The sequence below is a fragment of the Drosophila miranda genome, chromosome XL, assembly GCF_003369915.1.
Source record: "Drosophila miranda strain MSH22 chromosome XL, D.miranda_PacBio2.1, whole genome shotgun sequence".
Taxonomy (NCBI): Eukaryota; Metazoa; Arthropoda; class Insecta; order Diptera; family Drosophilidae; genus Drosophila; species Drosophila miranda.
The window spans coordinates 10,451,478-10,469,355 of record NC_046673.1 but is presented as its reverse complement, the minus strand read 5'-3'; the positions used below and the strand labels follow the sequence as shown (position 1 = coordinate 10,469,355).

The window sequence follows — 17,878 nt, the reverse complement described above, 5'->3', positions numbered from 1 at the left end:
TATCGAGGAAGTACAATCGGTCGAACCAACGCATAGCCAAAGAGAAAAGGTGTGCATGGCTCGGTATATTCCATACGATATGGAAGCGCTCGCACTAGGTAGATAAGAGGTATTAAAAGGTTTCCCTTGACTATTTTGTATTTGTGTGTGTTCCGGGATAAGTAATATCTAATAAGGCGTTCCTTCTTTTTCGCAAGCAACATTTCAACTCTACTGTGTCCCTTATTTTTTTGCAAGCGAAGTTTCAACACGCATACCCTCTTTTTTTTAGTTCTGAGTACAACTTCTAACCCAATTCGACTCGGCTAAACGTAATTTAAAAAAGCCAAAACATTTTTGTTCAAGTCTGAGGTGAATTTCGTGCAGTTTACACTAGACAACAAAATTGAACTTTTTCTGAAAGATTTGGAGCTTAACAAATTTGGAATGAGCTATGTTTTTTTTAAAGTTGTGGTTCTATTTTTTAGTTTTTAAAAAGCATTAACCCAATGCTTTTTCTTCACATAATTTAAATATCTTACATCTGGTTGTATTGAATTTTGCTTTTCTTAAAAGCAGATAAATGTATTTTTAGGTCGGGCCCAACACTTTGTAGGTTCAGCTTAACGTTTGGAAAATATGTTGCTTTCAAATTCAAAATTTGTTCTTTTAAGGATAAGAATTTCATATTTTTATATTAGTAAAAAAAAAGAAAAACCATTTTAGATTTTAAAATTTTTTAATTCTTGTAAATCATCAATTGCCCTCTAAACATTATATCTTCAGACCGTAACTGTGCAAAATTATAAATTCAAAAATAATATATAAAATATATAATATATAAAATATATGATATATAAAATATATAATATATAAAATATATAATATATAAAATATATAATATATAAAATATATAATATATAAAATAGTATGGTAACCTGTAGGAAAAATATTAAAAAATATAATTTTTTCAATTTAAACTAAAACCACCCTCACAATATTTGGAAACAACTTTGGACGCCTAGTACGAGTATAACAAAAAAAAAAAAAAAAATTAAATAAAAAAAGTATATTTAATTAGTTCTAAGCCAATATAACATATACATACATATAATACATTTGTTTTCCAAATAAACCATCTAAATTAGGATATCAAGAAATGTATATATATAAAAATGGTGTCCGTCACATATTTTATTGTTTTGATATCAGCTGCTGAAGCTGATCAAGAGTATATAAATCACTTGTTTTGTTCCCTAATAGATTTTCACATAGTACTTTTCGATTGAATGTTAGAGTCGGCAATTGACGCGGTAATCTGAAAAATCGGCAGGGTCAGTAGATAAAAAATTAAGTTTTTCAGCCGATCAGCATCCGCTTAAGAGTGCCCCGAAACCACAATCCGCCTGCGAGGGATTAGCCTGTGCAGGTACAATGCTCAAACTGAATTCTCCACCTCCTGTAGTCCCGTAGAACCCCTGGGGACTCCTCTCAACCCTCGGCTCAGCGTCTGCCACAGCTGGCAAACAAATAGCGATGATGACAACAATTTAAAATCCATCAAGAGCACAAAAAGGCCTCATTAAGTCAAGAGGGTGACGGCAGGAATGGGGTAGGCGTTGCTGCCCGCTACCAAGGGGTGAGAAGACGTGTACCCCACTCCAAAGCCAACACCCGCCTCCCCGTTTGCCAAGCGCAAAATGTAAGCATAAGACACAATAGTAATTATTGCCCAAATAATTGCAAATGATGAACCAATGCACACTGGCACTCCTTCCTTTTCACGCTCTTGTTATATGTGGCGTGCTGCGGGGTGACTGCTGTAGTGGAAGTCTATGAATGGGGTGTCATTTTGGTCCATCACCATTTGTCCGTCACAAGTGCACTACATTTTTTTTCGGATTTTGATTTCGATTGTCATCTAAAACGTCAGCTCGATGTTAAACCATATTTTCATCGCATTTCTTATCATTGCAAAAAAACACTAGGCAACAAAATCGGTGAGCTGCAGCTACAAAGTGCTCAGGTTCATCTATCAGCTTTTCAGAATTGCAAAAATGCATTACAACCAGATGTAGGATACTTCAGTTGTGTGATATAAAAAATGGACTAGCTCTTACAAAAATAACTTTGAAAAAATACACATTTTTTAAATGAAATTAAATTATGTATGTTTGTTAATAGGGGCTCGGCTTATTTGTTTAGGCGAACAAACTTTGTCGAAATCTATGATCTCTGGATCTAAAAATATTCCTCTTGGTATTCAAAACTGAAATAAAAAGTTATAGACAGATTAGACAATGTTTTAGGGGTGCAGACTTGTGCTAAAAATTAAAAAAAAACTTTTGTTGGCCGATGGGATTGCCTTTTCTTTATATTTTAGAATATTAAGATAAGCTCTGAAAATTTATGATCGATATGTTTAAATACAAGCCCTTTAAATAGTTTATATTCCACATTTCATACTAAGTTAAAAGGTTGTTATACCCGATACTAAAAAAGAGTATATTAGAGTATATAGTATATTAGTGGTATATTAGATTTGTGGGGAAAATGGATATGGGTAACGCCCAGAAGGAAGTGGTTTGAACCTCAAAAAGTATATATATTCTTGATCAGCATCAATAGCCGGGTCTATATCGTCATGTTTGTCCGTCCGTCCGTCTTGCCTAGTTTTCAAAAAGCAGACCACAAAGGACAAACATCTGTGGCATCCATTTTTTTCAAGTTACGAGAAAACCAAATGCGCAAAATCATAAAGAACGACCATATCTAGCAGACTGTCGAATCTGGATCAGATCGCATTATTATTATAGCCAGAAGGAACAAATCAATTTTTAGTGAATACGCAACGCATTTTTCGTCGTGCAATGTGTGCGCCCTCTGGCGGAGAGGAGCCATACTGACTGAGTATCGGGTATAAATGTAGAGTCGCGGCCGTGGCTGCGACTCACAACGTGCCTCTCGTTAATATTAAACGGATATTGGCAAGAGTTTCGTTTGCGATGTGCAATAACTTGCGGAGAGATTTCCCCCCCACATTAACCAAAAAATCTTTGTTGCGAACAGCGGTACCAAATTACATTGGGAAAGAGAGAACGCGGCAGTCTTCGACTGCGATACCAATTCCGCCGATTACGCATAATTACGTATTAAATATATATATGTATTGTACAATATAAACGAGGGGGAACGTTGTGAGTTGCTGCGGACACCGCAACTCTACGGTTATACCCGATACTAAGTCAGTATGGCTCTCCTCCGGCAGACGCCGCTAATATTGAACCACACGACAAAGAGTGCGTGCGAGAGAGACAGAAAATCAGTCTGAGCGTGACGTCGGGCGCTGCGTAGCCAGTGCAAATTGATTTGTTCCTTTTGGCTATACAAATTATCTGATCTGGTCCAGATTCAGCAATCTGATAGATATGGTCGTTATCTATGATTCTGCGATTTTAGTTTTCTCGAATGTGCAATATTGTGGATGCAACAGATTTTCGTCCTTTGTGGGGGCGGAAGGGGGTGGGGCGAAATTCTGAGATATACGTTTTATAGTGAGATCTAACAGAAGTGCGGATACCAAATTTGGTTACTCTAGCCTTAATAGTCGCTGAGATTTGTGGATGCCCCAGATTTTGGTCCTTTGCGGGGGCGGAAGGGGGTGTGGCGAAATTTGGACACAAAACGGTCAAGGTCCGATATCACAGGAGTGTGGATACCAAATTTGGTTGCTCTGGCTCTTATAGGTTCTGAGATCCTTGAACTCATATTTTGCAATTGGCAAAACCGACCATGAAACCTGTGTGTTAGAGAGAGACAGAGCGAGAAAGAATGAAATTGTTTTCTTGATTCTGGCTATAATAATTATACGATCTGGTTGAGATCTTACATTCTAAAACATATAGTCATCCTCTACGATTCTGCGTTTTTGGTTTTATCGTATCTTTAAAAATGTGGATGCCACAGATTTTCGTCCTTTGTGGGGGCGGAAGTGGGCGGGGCGAAGTTTTGAAATATTTTTGTAGCAGTGACATATCACAGAAGTCTGGATACAAAACATCCATCTTTGAGCACTAGGCGCTGAAGGGGACGGACAGACGGACAGACGGACGGACGGACAGACGGACAGACGGACAGACAGACAGACAGACAGGGCTCAATCGACTCGGCTATTGATGCTGATCAAGAATATATATACTTTATGGGGTCGGAAACGATTCCTTCTGGACGTTAAACACATCCACTTTTACCACAAATCTAATATACCCCAATACTCATTTTGAGTATCGGGTATAAAAATTACCTTATCATAAGCTCACATATATACAGACTGAGAACCGGGTATAAAAGTAGAGATCCTTCCGGGGCTCAGAACCTTAAAAATTATATTGTTGTACTGGATGCCCAAGAAAGCGAACCTCGGGGGCCATCCACCATTTTGAATTTTTGAAAACTGACTTAAGTGACGAATTTCAAGCGAATCCGATGAATTTTTCAAATGAGTTTCTACCATGTTTCGACCATATTGGTTTTTTTAGGTTAGAACAAATTATGTGCTCCTTCTGGCTATAATTATAATCCGATCTGATCCAGACTCGGCAAATTGAAAAATATAGATAGATATAGATATACTAATTTTCTATAGTTCTCTATGATTCTGCGTATCTTCGTATCTTCAAAATTGTGGATGTCACAGATTTTTGGAGGAGGTGGAGGTGGAAAGTGGTGGAATTTTTAAACAAGCTTGATTCAGTGTGATATCGCAGGTGTCTGGATACAAATTTTGTTGCTCTAGCTCCTATAGTCTCTGAGAACTAGGGATGGAAAGACGGACATGGCTCAATCGTCTCTGCCATTGATGCTGATCAAGAATATACATACATATATACTTTGTGGGGTCAGAACCGCTTCCTTCTTGGTGTTACAAACTTTCACCAAAAATCGAACTAAAAATCGGGTATAAAAATAGCCATGGTTTCGTGAATCAAGTAAGTGTGAATGTATTTAGGTATAAAACTATAGTTTCCAACATAAAGTTTTTTTATTTTTCAAAACAGAAGAAAATATTCCTTATTTACAAATTTTCAACCAATTTTCCTATGGTAGCCATACGGTATTGAGATCCGATCTTGGCGGATCCGCCTTATATACGACTTATATAAACGCCACTGAGCGCCACAGACGTCGAAGCTGACGCTAACGCTCACCGAGCAGAACTCTTTCATCATTCCAAGTGATTGCGAAAGCCAACACCTCGGGGTGTCGCACTATATTGTGGCGGGGGGGAGCAGGGCTCGCCAGAGCAAACGAGAGGGATGCATATACGGTGAGTGGGCAAGAGGACAACTAATGGAAAACTGCGTGAATATGAGCCAGCGACTGAAACCTCTTATGGTTTGCCCAAACTGCTGTTGAACAGTACGTTTTCTACCGTAATTTTTGTATTCGATGTACATTTTTCTACTCCCTTTATTCGCATCACTCGAAAGACTAGAGCTTAATAGAGGACTATCTCGAAATACTGTCTGATTACAAAAAAAAACTCTACAAAAAATTAATAAAACCTCAGTTGAGTAGGTTTTCCATTTCATCGGATGTGCGTTCTTTGCTAAAAGTCGCGAGGGTTTGCATGATGCAGTCCATTATTCTCACGAAGCGTCGGTGAAAAACCCGACGTGTATCAGCAGGTTTATATTTTTTTTTACGTTGGGGTTGTTCCCATTACTAGGACTCAGCCACCCCATCTTCCAAAATTATACCAGTTTCCTACTCCTCCGTTTTTCTTCCATTTGCTTGCATTCTCCCGAACACGGCGATGTCAATGTGTCTGTAATTTGAGTAGGACTGGCCCCGTCCGCTTCCATGCAGCTTTGGGTCGAACATCGGGGGTACAAATGGGGAAATCGCATCAGCATCAGCAAAACGTAAGAAAGAGCCACAACAATATTAAGCAAATGGAGATCTAATGAATTGTAAAATTATGTAAGAACCAGTCGAAGCGTTGTGACTCGACACTTTTAGTACCCGGTATTTAGTTGTTTCCTGCACTACCTTATATATCGCTCACTCCGCTAGATGACTCCACTGAAGAGATAGAGAGGAAGTAGTACGGAAGTTAGCCACGGGCAATTGTTTTCTTCATTTTAAAATTATGTTTCGATCCAAATTCTGCAATCTGGTGGATAATTTCATTCTCGTTTTCGGTATCTTCCAATTGTTAAAGCCATACATTTTCAAGACTTGTCCGGGCGGTAGGCGGCATAGCTCTTATAGTCTCTGAGTCTCTAGGTGCTCATCGGGACGGACAGACAGGCATAGCTTTTGTAGAATTGTTTTATTTCAACAGTGTGTCAGGTGTTGAGCCAGGCGTTAGTGTCAGTGGTCTGCTCGAGCATTGTTTTAAAAGTGCCAATATTTGAAGTTCTTTCTGAGTAGCCTGGTGGTACGCCTGTTAAACCCCACAGGAAAGTCTACCCAGACCTTTACTGCATCTTTACTGATCCGAAAGTAGGTCAAAATCAACTTATAATTCTTTTGGAGATTTCAAAGTCCAGGATGTCGGATCTGTTGGCCAGTAGGTTGGGTGTCCAGACGAGTAGCTTGATGCAGAGAATTAGGGCAACTCGCGGAGGGCTTAGTCGTGGCCTGGATATCATACAACTGGGCAAGGGTATCGCAACATAGTAGGCACTTGTTGTCATACACCTCCTTCAAACTTTGGATAGTTTGTATCTGAAACTTGGAATGCCTTGCCGCTGAACTTTGGCAAATTAGAGTGATGTGGTTGTGAGGAACTATTCGTCGCTGCCGAAATGTACAACGACATTGTAACCACACAAGTTTCTTCCAACTGGGACTCTCCGAATTGTCTAGTTCTAAAATGTCGATCTCGAGCTGCCTTGGTAATGTAGGAATCTAAGTTTTCCAAACGGCATTGAACTTGTAATGAACTTAGCGAAATTTCACCCTCCTCATTCGATTTATATCTTTTCCAGCCTTTTATACAATTTTGTAAGCTTCGCGCTTTCATACATCCCGCTCACGGTTGCCCTCTCTTCATCATTATATTGAGCCATGTTGGTCTAAGGTTTTAATTAAGTTAAGGAACCAAACAAAACGTTGGCTGGATTTAAGTTCTAGAGTCCAATTTAAGAGGGCAGGCGTAATCAAGTTACTTTAGCGGCAATAAAATGCTGAATTGCACTGCCTTCAAAGAGAGTATTAGGTTCGATTCGAACACGCTTGAACGAAAGAACCGTTCGAAAAGCCATCTCTGGCTCGACATATCAAGTTCGAACTACGTTCGAACCGATACAGAGCGTACGATGCGTGAAACGCTAAGCACGCGCAGAAATATTTTTACAGATGGGCTCTAGCTTACCTCTGAAAGGGTCAATGTTTTATTGAAACGAAAGACCAAATACTGCAACCCAAGCTTCGAAATTAGCGGTATGATACTCTTCCCTTTTTATACCCGATACTCAAAATGAGTATGGGGTTATAGTCGATTTTTGGTGGAAATGGATGTGTGTAACGTATAGAAGGAATCGTTTCCGAACCCATAAGGTATATATGTATGTATAGCCGAGTCACTATAGCCATGTATGTCTAAATCAGATCGGATCAGTATTAAAGCCAGACGGAATAAATGAAATTGCAGTTTTGGGTCGTCGCCCGAAATTTGATTCATACAGATACAAATGTATCTCACAGGTGAGAATGATCAACACGTCACTTCTTGAAAAATCGAAGTCCATCGGGGGGGTTTTTTTTTTGTAACTTTTAAAACTGTCATCCGTGTAATGTTATTAGAGCATTGTCATTTGAGACATCATATTTTTCACACGTAAATTGAAAAACAATCTTGATAAATCGCATTCCATCGAGGGTATTTTTTGAACTGCTTACGCAAGTGAGATGGGGTTTGGCTGAGGGCTTGGCCCCTAGTTATTAATCTTGTCCATTATCTTAGGAGCTATGTACTTTTAAATAGTTTTTTTTCCTTTAAACTATTTTAAATTCTTTGTCAGTCTATCGTGGTTTTTTCCGCGAACGTTGTGTGAGTCGTGTGTTTGGGGTGACTGATACTTAAACAAATAATATGATTGAATTGAATCAATTCTGTAGACTTTGCCACCAAGGGCGTGACACACATTCATACTTACACCGATGCACACGTGCACAAAAACAATCGTACTGAAAATAGGCAGGGAAAGGGATGTGGGAGGACTCCAAGGCATTTTCATACTGAACCGAATTAGGAAGCTCTTATGAACAGGAGGTGACAAAATTAACACACACGTGACCCGGTTTGCCACTTCTTTGGATTTTTTTTATGACTTCATGATGTTGTTGCAGGCCCTTGCAAATTAGAGGCACGTGTCCCACTGAAAGGTGTGAGGCTGACCATAGAACCGGGAGACGGTGGCAAAAGCGATTTGTGTCGAATGATGTTTCACATTGTCCTGCACGACAGCCGCCAATCAATGACAATGCAGTGAAGTCCACACAAAAATAAATAAATACAAACACACATTCAAAAAACCTCGAAGCTTTATCTGCACTCTTTAGCTGTTATAGTCAGGGGTTACACTCGTGGCTGGTCCCTGGGATGTTCAAAATGTTACCTTCCACTTAAGTATGGTTTAATACCCCTCGAAAAAAGTTGAAAAAGCACTGATTTCATAGAGAACTTATGTATTTTCATCCTTACAGCTATAGCAATAAGCTTATCGTAACGATTTGGAATCTATTTAATAGAAGACTAGATCATTATTACACCCGATACTGAAAGTAGAAGTGTGTGTAACACCCAAAAGGAAGCGTTTCCGACTCCATAAAGTATATATATTCTTGATCAGCATTAATAGCCAAGTCGATATAGCCATGTCTGTTTACTTCTCAGAGACTATAAGAGCTAGAGCAACCAAATTTCGTATCCAGACACCTGTGATATCGCACTGTTACAAGTGTATCCAAATTTAGGCCCGCCCCCATTCCGCCCTCACAAAGAACTATAGCCAGAAGGAACAAATGAAACGCCTTCCACTCTCTCCCTCTCACATACTCTACCTCGTTCAGTGTGCGTGATCTGGCGGAAGGGAGCGAGATAAAATAGCGGGTGTTGTTGGGAGAATAGAAAAAAAAAGACAGATGTAAGAAAAATGCAAAAAAAAAGGGGAACAGATAAAATCTAATATATACAAATCTCCCAAACAGTTCAACCGATTTTTATGAAATTTTGTATTGGCAAAAAATCAATTTGTCCCTTTTGCGAAACGACATATGAAATATATGGTTCAAATTACATAAATGAGCTCACATATATACTGACCGAGTACAGGCGCGGCCCCTGCCTCGGTTCACGCTTGATTACATTTTAAAATCTAAATCATAAAATAAAATAAATGAAATCCGATCAGAGCGATATATAGTATAGCTGACATAGTTGAACCATTGACCAAATATCGTTTTTTCAACTTTGTCGACACTTAAGAAACGTTGTCAAATCTGGCTTTATATTTTATTGTTTTATACAAAAAGGATTATTTTTGAAGTTGATACATTTGAGACACTTGAGTACCATACACAGCTATTTTTATATGGGTCTGTTTTTTATTCCCTTGAAGTCTAGCATACTCTAGGGATATGGGCATTTCCGCCAAAATCTTCATCATGCCAAAAAACATTAGTAGTTAATAGAAGCAGATAACCATATACATTTGTGCAGATATTATTTTCCGACATAAATGTAATTTCATTAAACTTAATGTGACCTATTAAACCTATTAAAATAGGCCAAATTTCACTTTTCAGTATATTTTGGTATTTTTATAGTCATGTTTTCCATTAATATTATCTCCCATAAGAAAGATAATTCTTGATAAATATTTTCCTCAAAGTCTCTCTAACATATTGAACTATTTACAAAAAATCCCGGAAAATTTGACCAATCTCGGCTAACGGTTAATTTTGTAACTTTTATCACCCCGGAATTAGGTTACCTAACGCTGGATGCCTCAGCGGACTTATAACCAAAAAATTCTGGAAAGGTTTGTACATTGAATAACTTGGAAATTTAGCAGTCAACACTTCATATATTAGCCAAAAAATATTACATAAAAGATAATCCTACCCACTTCACAGCGTTTTGCTATTTTCTACCCCAACCTCAAGAGTCACTTTTTTGTTTATACCCGATACTCAAAATGAGTATAGGAGTATTTTAGATTTGTGGTGAAAATGGATGTGTGTAACGTCCGGAAGGAATCGTTTCCGACCCCATTAAGGATATACATTCTTGATCAGCATCAATAGCCGAGTCGATTGAGCCCTCTCTGTATGTCCGTCCGTCCCTATGAGCGCCTAGTGCTCAAAGACTACAAGAGCTACATTTTGTATCCAAACTTCTGTAATATGTCGCTATTACACGTACATATATTTCAAAGGACGAGAATCTGTGGCAACAAGATTGAAGATACGAGAAAATTAAAAACGCACAATCATAGAAAATTAATATATGTATCAGAATGCCGAATCTGGATCGGATCGGATTATTATTATATATTAAGAAATCAGTCGCTACGCAGCGCCCGACAACACGCTCACACTGATTTTCTGTCTCTCTCGCAAGCACTTTTTGTCGTGTCGTGCAATGTTAGCGCCGTCTGGTGGAGGAGAGCCATACTGACTAAGTATCGGGTATAAATGTAGAGTTGCGGTCGCCGCAGCAACTCACAGCGTTCCCCCCCGTTTTAATTTGTCTTTTTCATTATTTTTTTTGAAACATTTTGTTTGTACATTTGTCGGTAACGAAACGGCGGAATGGAAATGCCCATATCCAATTTCATTTTGATATTTCTGCTATGTTTGTGTGTATTGCAAAGCATTCAAGAAACTAATGGACTTAATTAGACAACATACTCAGACACGCACAAAAGGTAGAAACCTTTAATAGCGTTTAGGCACGACAAGGGACAAGGGAAAAAAGTGCAAAGTAAAACCGGGAAAAAGGGACTGGAAAATGGGTAAAAAGAATGGCGAAATCGAGAGACTGGGGGAGGAAGGAGACAGAGATAGCAGACAAATTTAACGGCGCACACAGACATCAGGTGAGAGTACGGATTCGGGTAGGTTGGGGTTCGCATTCGTGGTATTGGGCAGGCTGCGTTACATGAGGAACGAGAAATTGACAAAAGCAAAAATGACAGCAGCATCAGCTAAATGAGTTGAAGGACAAACCCGGCTGAGGGTGATGTAGAAGAGGCGTGGGTTGGAGTGGGATGGCATGGTGGTGGGGGGTGGGGGGTGGTTGGAGCAACCTACGACGGCGCATATCAAAGCGCTGGCAAAATGGCGTAATTCGATGGTGAGGCGAATTCGGGCACTTAACAAGAACCCAGCGATTTTCACATTTCTTTCTTTTTGTTGCCTTGTTTTTTTCCTTCTTTCTGCTCTGCTCCTTAAACTTTTCCCTATTGCCGCTTTTACCCCCAGGTTTTTTCCTTCTTGCTATTGCTTTTAGCGGTAAATAATGAAAAGTTAAAAAGCCACATCAATGAGAAACATTTTTGTTTCTTGGTTGGACAATTTCGGGTGGTAGGGTAGCACATTTCATAGTCCTCCTAGCTGCTCTGTGCGCAACCCACAACCTGTGTGGGTTCAAGAGTGGCAGAGTGGCAGAGTGGAAGTGTAGGAGAAACAACCATTTGAGGGAAATCCCTTGAGAAAATCCAAATGATTTTCCTATTCTTTTTCCCCCCTCCACTGGATTACTAGAAATGGAAATATATTAAGTTGAACTCAAAGGAAACTACAAGCAAAAACGAGAAGGAAAGTTGTGAGCCGCGGCCTCTACCGCAATGAAAAATTTCATAAAAATCGGTCGAACTGTTTGGGATTTTAATACTTATTATATTTTAGATTTGATCTGTTTCCATTTTTCTTTACATGTTTTATTTACATCGTTCTTTGCTTTCTTTTGTCACACCAACGTCAGCAGCTCTAGCTCTCCAGAGGCCGCACATTGCACGACGAAGAGTGTGTGAGAGCGTTCCTTCTGACTATAAGAATAATTCGATCTGATTCAGATTCGGCAATCTGTTAGATATGCTTATTCTCTATGATTTTGCCAGTAGGGCCGGTAGGGGGGGCAAAAAGCTTGATTCAGTGTGATATGACAGGAGTCTGGATACAAAATATGGTTACTCTTGCTCTTATAGTCTCTGAGAATTTTCTATATTATGGTATACATGTAGTTGTACCACAGTGAACTCTTTTTCCGTGAAAGCTGTCAAGATTAAAACTTGTGACACGGCAAAGTTGTTCAGGAGTTCCATGACCTAGTCTGAATCCAAATTGAAATGGTGGTAACATATAAATAAAGATAAATAATAGAAACATGAAACAATAACCACGTACATAAAGTATGTACATAAATACGTACCTATATACATACATATATCTGATGTTTTTCCTTGTGTCCACTTTAGTTTCGGTTTTTTCCGATTTTTCCCCCACCCCAATGTCCTGCGATTCCCTATATGCTCCAAGTTCTTTGTGTCGCCCGCTTTTTATGTACATATATGTAAGTCGCATGCGACAAAGCTCGCTTAGCTGGCAAAGCGGTGCAGCATGTGGGGGTTGTGGCCAAGAGCGTTCTTGTCTGCCTGTACAGATACAAATTGTAATGATACACAAATTAGTATCCTAAATGGATGCTTAATAGCCTGCTCCACTGCCTGATGCTCTCTCCTTTCCTCTCTCTCTCTCTCTCTCTCTCTCTGTCTCTCTCTCTGTCTCTCTCGCGCTCTGCGTCTATGTGTGGATGATAACTTTGACAACATCAAACACAGGCGCAGCGCCCATGTATGTATATAAATACATACATACATGCATGCATATGTACCCCTTAACATGGCGTGGTGCATTTTAATGCAATCTTAAAGCTTTCACAAACATGCTGCAATTTCTGCTCACGCACACATCAATAATTTACATACATACACACACACACACACACACACACATTTGTAAGGCCAGCTTCGGGGAACATCGCAACGTTTTAAATACAGTATATAGGGGGTTCTGCAAAATCGAACTTTGTAGTTCTGAAAACCTAAGGAACGCGGGTATCAATGGGCTCTCAAAACTTTGTAGCCGATAGTTTTGCGAAATTATCGGGTTTTAAATAAAAAATTGTGGCTCTTTCATCAAAATATTGATTTCAGAAAATTATTTTAATTTTTTTTTTAAAGCAATAAAACATTGCGACTGTGATTTTGTTAATTCTGGAAAAGAGTGAATAAACACTAAACCAAATTATCAACTCATACTAGACTTGGTTTAGACTGTCCATAAATGGACAATTTTAGTTAAACTCTACTAAAGATTTCTTGAGCTCTGAAAATAGGAAATATTATGGTATTATTTCCCGAAATATCAGTGTAAAGTACGTGCTTTTAAGTTTACAAAAAGCGTTTTAGAATATTTTATCCGTTTCGAGTTTTCCGCGACCATTTTGTATTCCGCATCCTTCATCTCGCACACCAGCCATTATATCTGGCGCACCTCCGCCAGGGCGCCACTCTGTGAAAGAGAGAGAGAGTAATGCTCGAAATCAATTGAGTGAATTCGAATGCTACGCCTATAAAGTTTGAATGAGTGAGTGCACCCTCGTATAACTCATACACACAACATTTAAACGACGCGGCACGAATTGAATGAATGACTGTTTCCGAATTTACTCGAATGCATTCAATTTTTTTCCGCTTTTGATGTACTTAAGGAAAAGAATAAAGACAAAACATTTGTTTTATGTAATTTATATTTAATTTATTTATTTATTTAATCTACATATATTTTAATGGATAAACATAATTTGACTAAAGTTTTCTGGATTGGTGGCCATGAGACCACGCTTTTCTGTTATTCAATTTCTAGTATCTGAAAATGTTCCCTCAGAGCTTTGCCACTCACAGGAATGCAAAATATTTATAGACATTATTTATAGACAATCATGATATATGTACTTGGTCTTTGTTGTTTTCAACCTGGTGCAGTTTTATACATATATTCTGCAAATTCATCAGGTAAAGGTTTTTCAGCTGCTTCTAACATATTTTCTATAAGAAAAGAGAACATAATTTCCTTGCAGTCATTAATTTCAAGGTTTCTTTCCGTAATGGAAAATTGTATGAGTTTTTCTGTAGGTAGGAAAAGAAACAAGGCTATTGTGTGAAAGTACTGTTGATAAAATTTTGGTGTGTAGTGCGGATTTAAATGCAATAATAGGGTAATCGTTGCTATCGAACAGATAGGTTTTAATTTTCTTTAATTTGTTAATATTCGGATCAATTAGGTGTATGGTTGGATGTTCGTTGCTTCAGGATTTTTTAACATTTTCAAAAACTTCTTACAGACGGACAATGTGACTTAATTGATTTAAATGTACATATGCCTTTAATTCTTACAATAATTTGAATAATTGAATAATAATAATTTAAGATCTCTTAATATATTTTTTATATTAATCTAATTTATTTATATATGTAGATATCAGTAAATAATAAACTGTATTCCAGCTATTTGCGCAAAACCATTTTAGAGAAAGTAATATACGTTTGATCCAGACTTCTTAAAATATTTGACAAGCTTGCTGCAAATAGCAACTATTTCCCCCATCACAGGAACTGTGATCATTTTGATAATTTCGATCTGTAATCATTGGGGAAGTCTTTCAATATCTCCCCAATTTTTTGGGGCAAGTTCCTATTTCCTCGGTCCTTGCAAGTTCCCACCAAGTTCGTCTTTTGTGTGGGTGGGAAGGGGCGTGGCCCATTCTTGAAACAAGGATTTTGTACACAAAATTTGGTTGCTCATCGGGACGGGCAGACAGACATATGTATGTAGCTATATCGAGTCGGCTATTGGTGCTGATCAAAAATATTTGTACATATGTATGTACTTTATGGAGTCGGAAACGCTTTCTTCTGGCTATACACATCCACTAGAAGACTAATATATCCCTAAAATCTTCGGGTATATTAAACTGGAAAGGTTTTTATATTTCATAGCTTGGATAATGAACACTGAATATTTCATACCAAGGTACGATTTTTAAGGGATGGATAAGCGTTAGGTCGGCCTGTGTATTTCGAACTCTTTAAACTTGAATTCCTTTTGAACCGTTGAACGATGCTCCGAAGTCGGCACCTTGGTTGGGGAAATGCAGAATAATTTTCCTCTCACATTTGTGGTTTATAGTCCTCACCTCTCATTGTTATACATTTGTGGCGGTTTGGCAAACATTGCTCATTTGATGAAACGCCAGTCTAATTTATAAAAACACAATTTTCCAACTCCTAAAACATTTAAATTTAAATATATTAAATATATCTATATTTTTTTAATATTTTTAGTACGATCTCAAAGTACACATAATTTTTCGATGGCGCAACAATTTGCCCCCAGTTCAAAAAAGTTTAGATTTTCAATAATAAACAGACATTTTTTACATTAAAACTAAAATGGTTCCTTGCATGTGTATTACGTGTTTTTTTTTTCTGAAATATATATTATTATATTGTATTAAATATACAGTTTTAAGCACCCTTCTGTAGAGTTTATCTACAAATTACTAGACTTTTCTAGGCTAGAAGTATCATCATCGCTCGCCTTACAGTCTGAAAAATATTAAGCTTTCAAATTCAAAAATTAAATTAAATTGGCTGTTTTACCCACTGTGCATTGGAGGTATTCTGAGATCTAAAACCGGACACTCCCACAGAACTACAAAGAACTGAGTGTGGGTCCAAAAAATATGACCATATGCAAAAATTTCAAGAGCTTAGCTCATCAAAAAGTGCTAAATGCAAAGTGTGCCAATATTTTAAACCCCTTTTCGTTTAAAAAATTGTACAAAATAATGCAATAAAATTACGGCTATAAAAATTAGCTAATCTTACAGGAAATTCGTCGGATAAACTTATTGTTCTTCTGAAAATCGTGATGGAAAATCTCCTATGACAGCAGTAACAGAAAATTTTTGCTGCGCCTACACTTAAGTCCGGCACTGTACATATAGAATGATGAGCATACCAATGCATTCATATAACCCTAACAGTTGATACAAATTCATAATTTTACAATTTGTATAAGGTCCCAATAAAACAGAGTGGGTTCCAATGGACTGCTACCCCAAACCTACAAACATATGTATGCACTTATGTATTGCAATGTTCCCATTTGGGCACATAGTCTTGTTTCTTTTACTATAATTTTGACCGTAACTGTTCCTCCGTGTTCCTTTTACAGTTTGCACATTTTTAAGATTTCCCGTTGCTTTGTGTGGGTGTGTATGCGTGTGTGTGTGTGCATGGGGAGGTCTTTGGTTGACTTTAACATTTTCCTCTCTGTCTATGTTGCTTTCGAGGGGAAACGCTGTAGTCATTTCGAACCATGCTGATAGAAATGAGTTAGAGAGGGTGGAGAGAGGAGAATGAACCGAGTTATATGTAGGTACATGTGTACGTACATACATACATACAGACATTTATTATGACAACGACAAGAGATACGATGATTAGCCCATCGCAGACCACTTCAAAGCAAAACTAACTTAACGGTACAGGCCAGGGCCAGGCTCGGGACCTGGCGGACGCCGCTGAGGAGCTGGATGATTTCATGCCATGAGCGACGGCGTTGGTTCCATGAAAATGGAGCAGTAGTCAACCATTTTCAGGCTCTCAGTCGAATGTATTGTTTTAAGGATTAAAGAGACAGATGGATAAAAGGACAGCGGTGCGCAGCTGCAAGTATGCCGAAAGAAAATGGCAAAGAAAATGGGCAACAGCGCAGGAAGTCAAGTGCTTGGGCGCTGCCGCTCCGCTGCCTCTGCTCGTTCTCGGTCCCTGCTACCACTGCCGTCGCCACATTTAACGAAGACTAATTCATTGCGCAGCAGCAGCAGCAGCAGCAGCAACAAAAACGACAACTTTGTTTTGGTGCTCAGCGATTGGTGCGCCACCGTTGACCCAAAGCGGGCATGCGCCTGAGCGAGACAAACGTAGAGACAAGCAGCGTTCGAGTTGCTCTGCCAAATGTCGCAGCCAACCAACGCCGTATCGTTGCCTTCTCGCTCCTGATTTTGTGGTTGCACTTCACGTCTGTCTCTTTCTATGCCCGGCACTCCCTCGCTCTCTTTTACGGCCAGCACCGAGTGAAGCCTCACTTCATTTGGAGCATGCATTGCGATATCAACCTGCAGCTACTCTGGTCGTCACATTCGAGTAGAAATATTGGCGACAGTTGGAGCAACTGCAACTGGATGTAATGCACCAGAAATGACTTCCCAAGCCCTTCTCTTGATAGATTGCCAAGGCGAGCTTTTAAGCACACTGATTGAGGTAGTGGGTACTTATTGGATGCCAGCTGGGAAGGCGTGCCACTTTCACTGTGCAGGAGTGCTCTCTTCTGGGCTGCACTTGTAAGTGAGTAATCAGACATTTTTGGAATATTCAAAAAATAAGTTTCGTGCAATGGAATAAGTGTTGGTTTTTCGCGACGCCTGGACGAGGGCAAGCGAGCGGTGAGCAACAAACTCATGAGCGGCTGCAGCGTAACAAGGCTTATTAGATAAAGAAAATTATACTTAACATGCATACGGCTATAGCTCTGGCTTCGTAACTATCGTTACACATACGCCCGTATTTACATACATATCGACATGTGTGTGTATGTATGCACGAGAATTTATCCTGCATACATATGCGCATACACATATGTATGTACGTACATAAATATGTATGTGTGTTGACTCTCTGTCGCAAAACAAACGAAGCTAGGGCGACTTCAGCGACAAAGGCAGCAATGGCGACGGCATTGGCAACAACTAACGAAA

At 38.9% G+C, this 17,878-nt stretch overlaps 1 protein-coding gene across 1 annotated transcript in view; it reads left to right on the top strand.

Moving 5' to 3' along the window:
• The window catches only part of LOC108156911 (homeobox protein ARX), a 41,942-nt gene that overhangs the window by 745 nt on the left and 23,319 nt on the right, over positions 1-17,878 (top strand). The window lies entirely within an intron of this gene.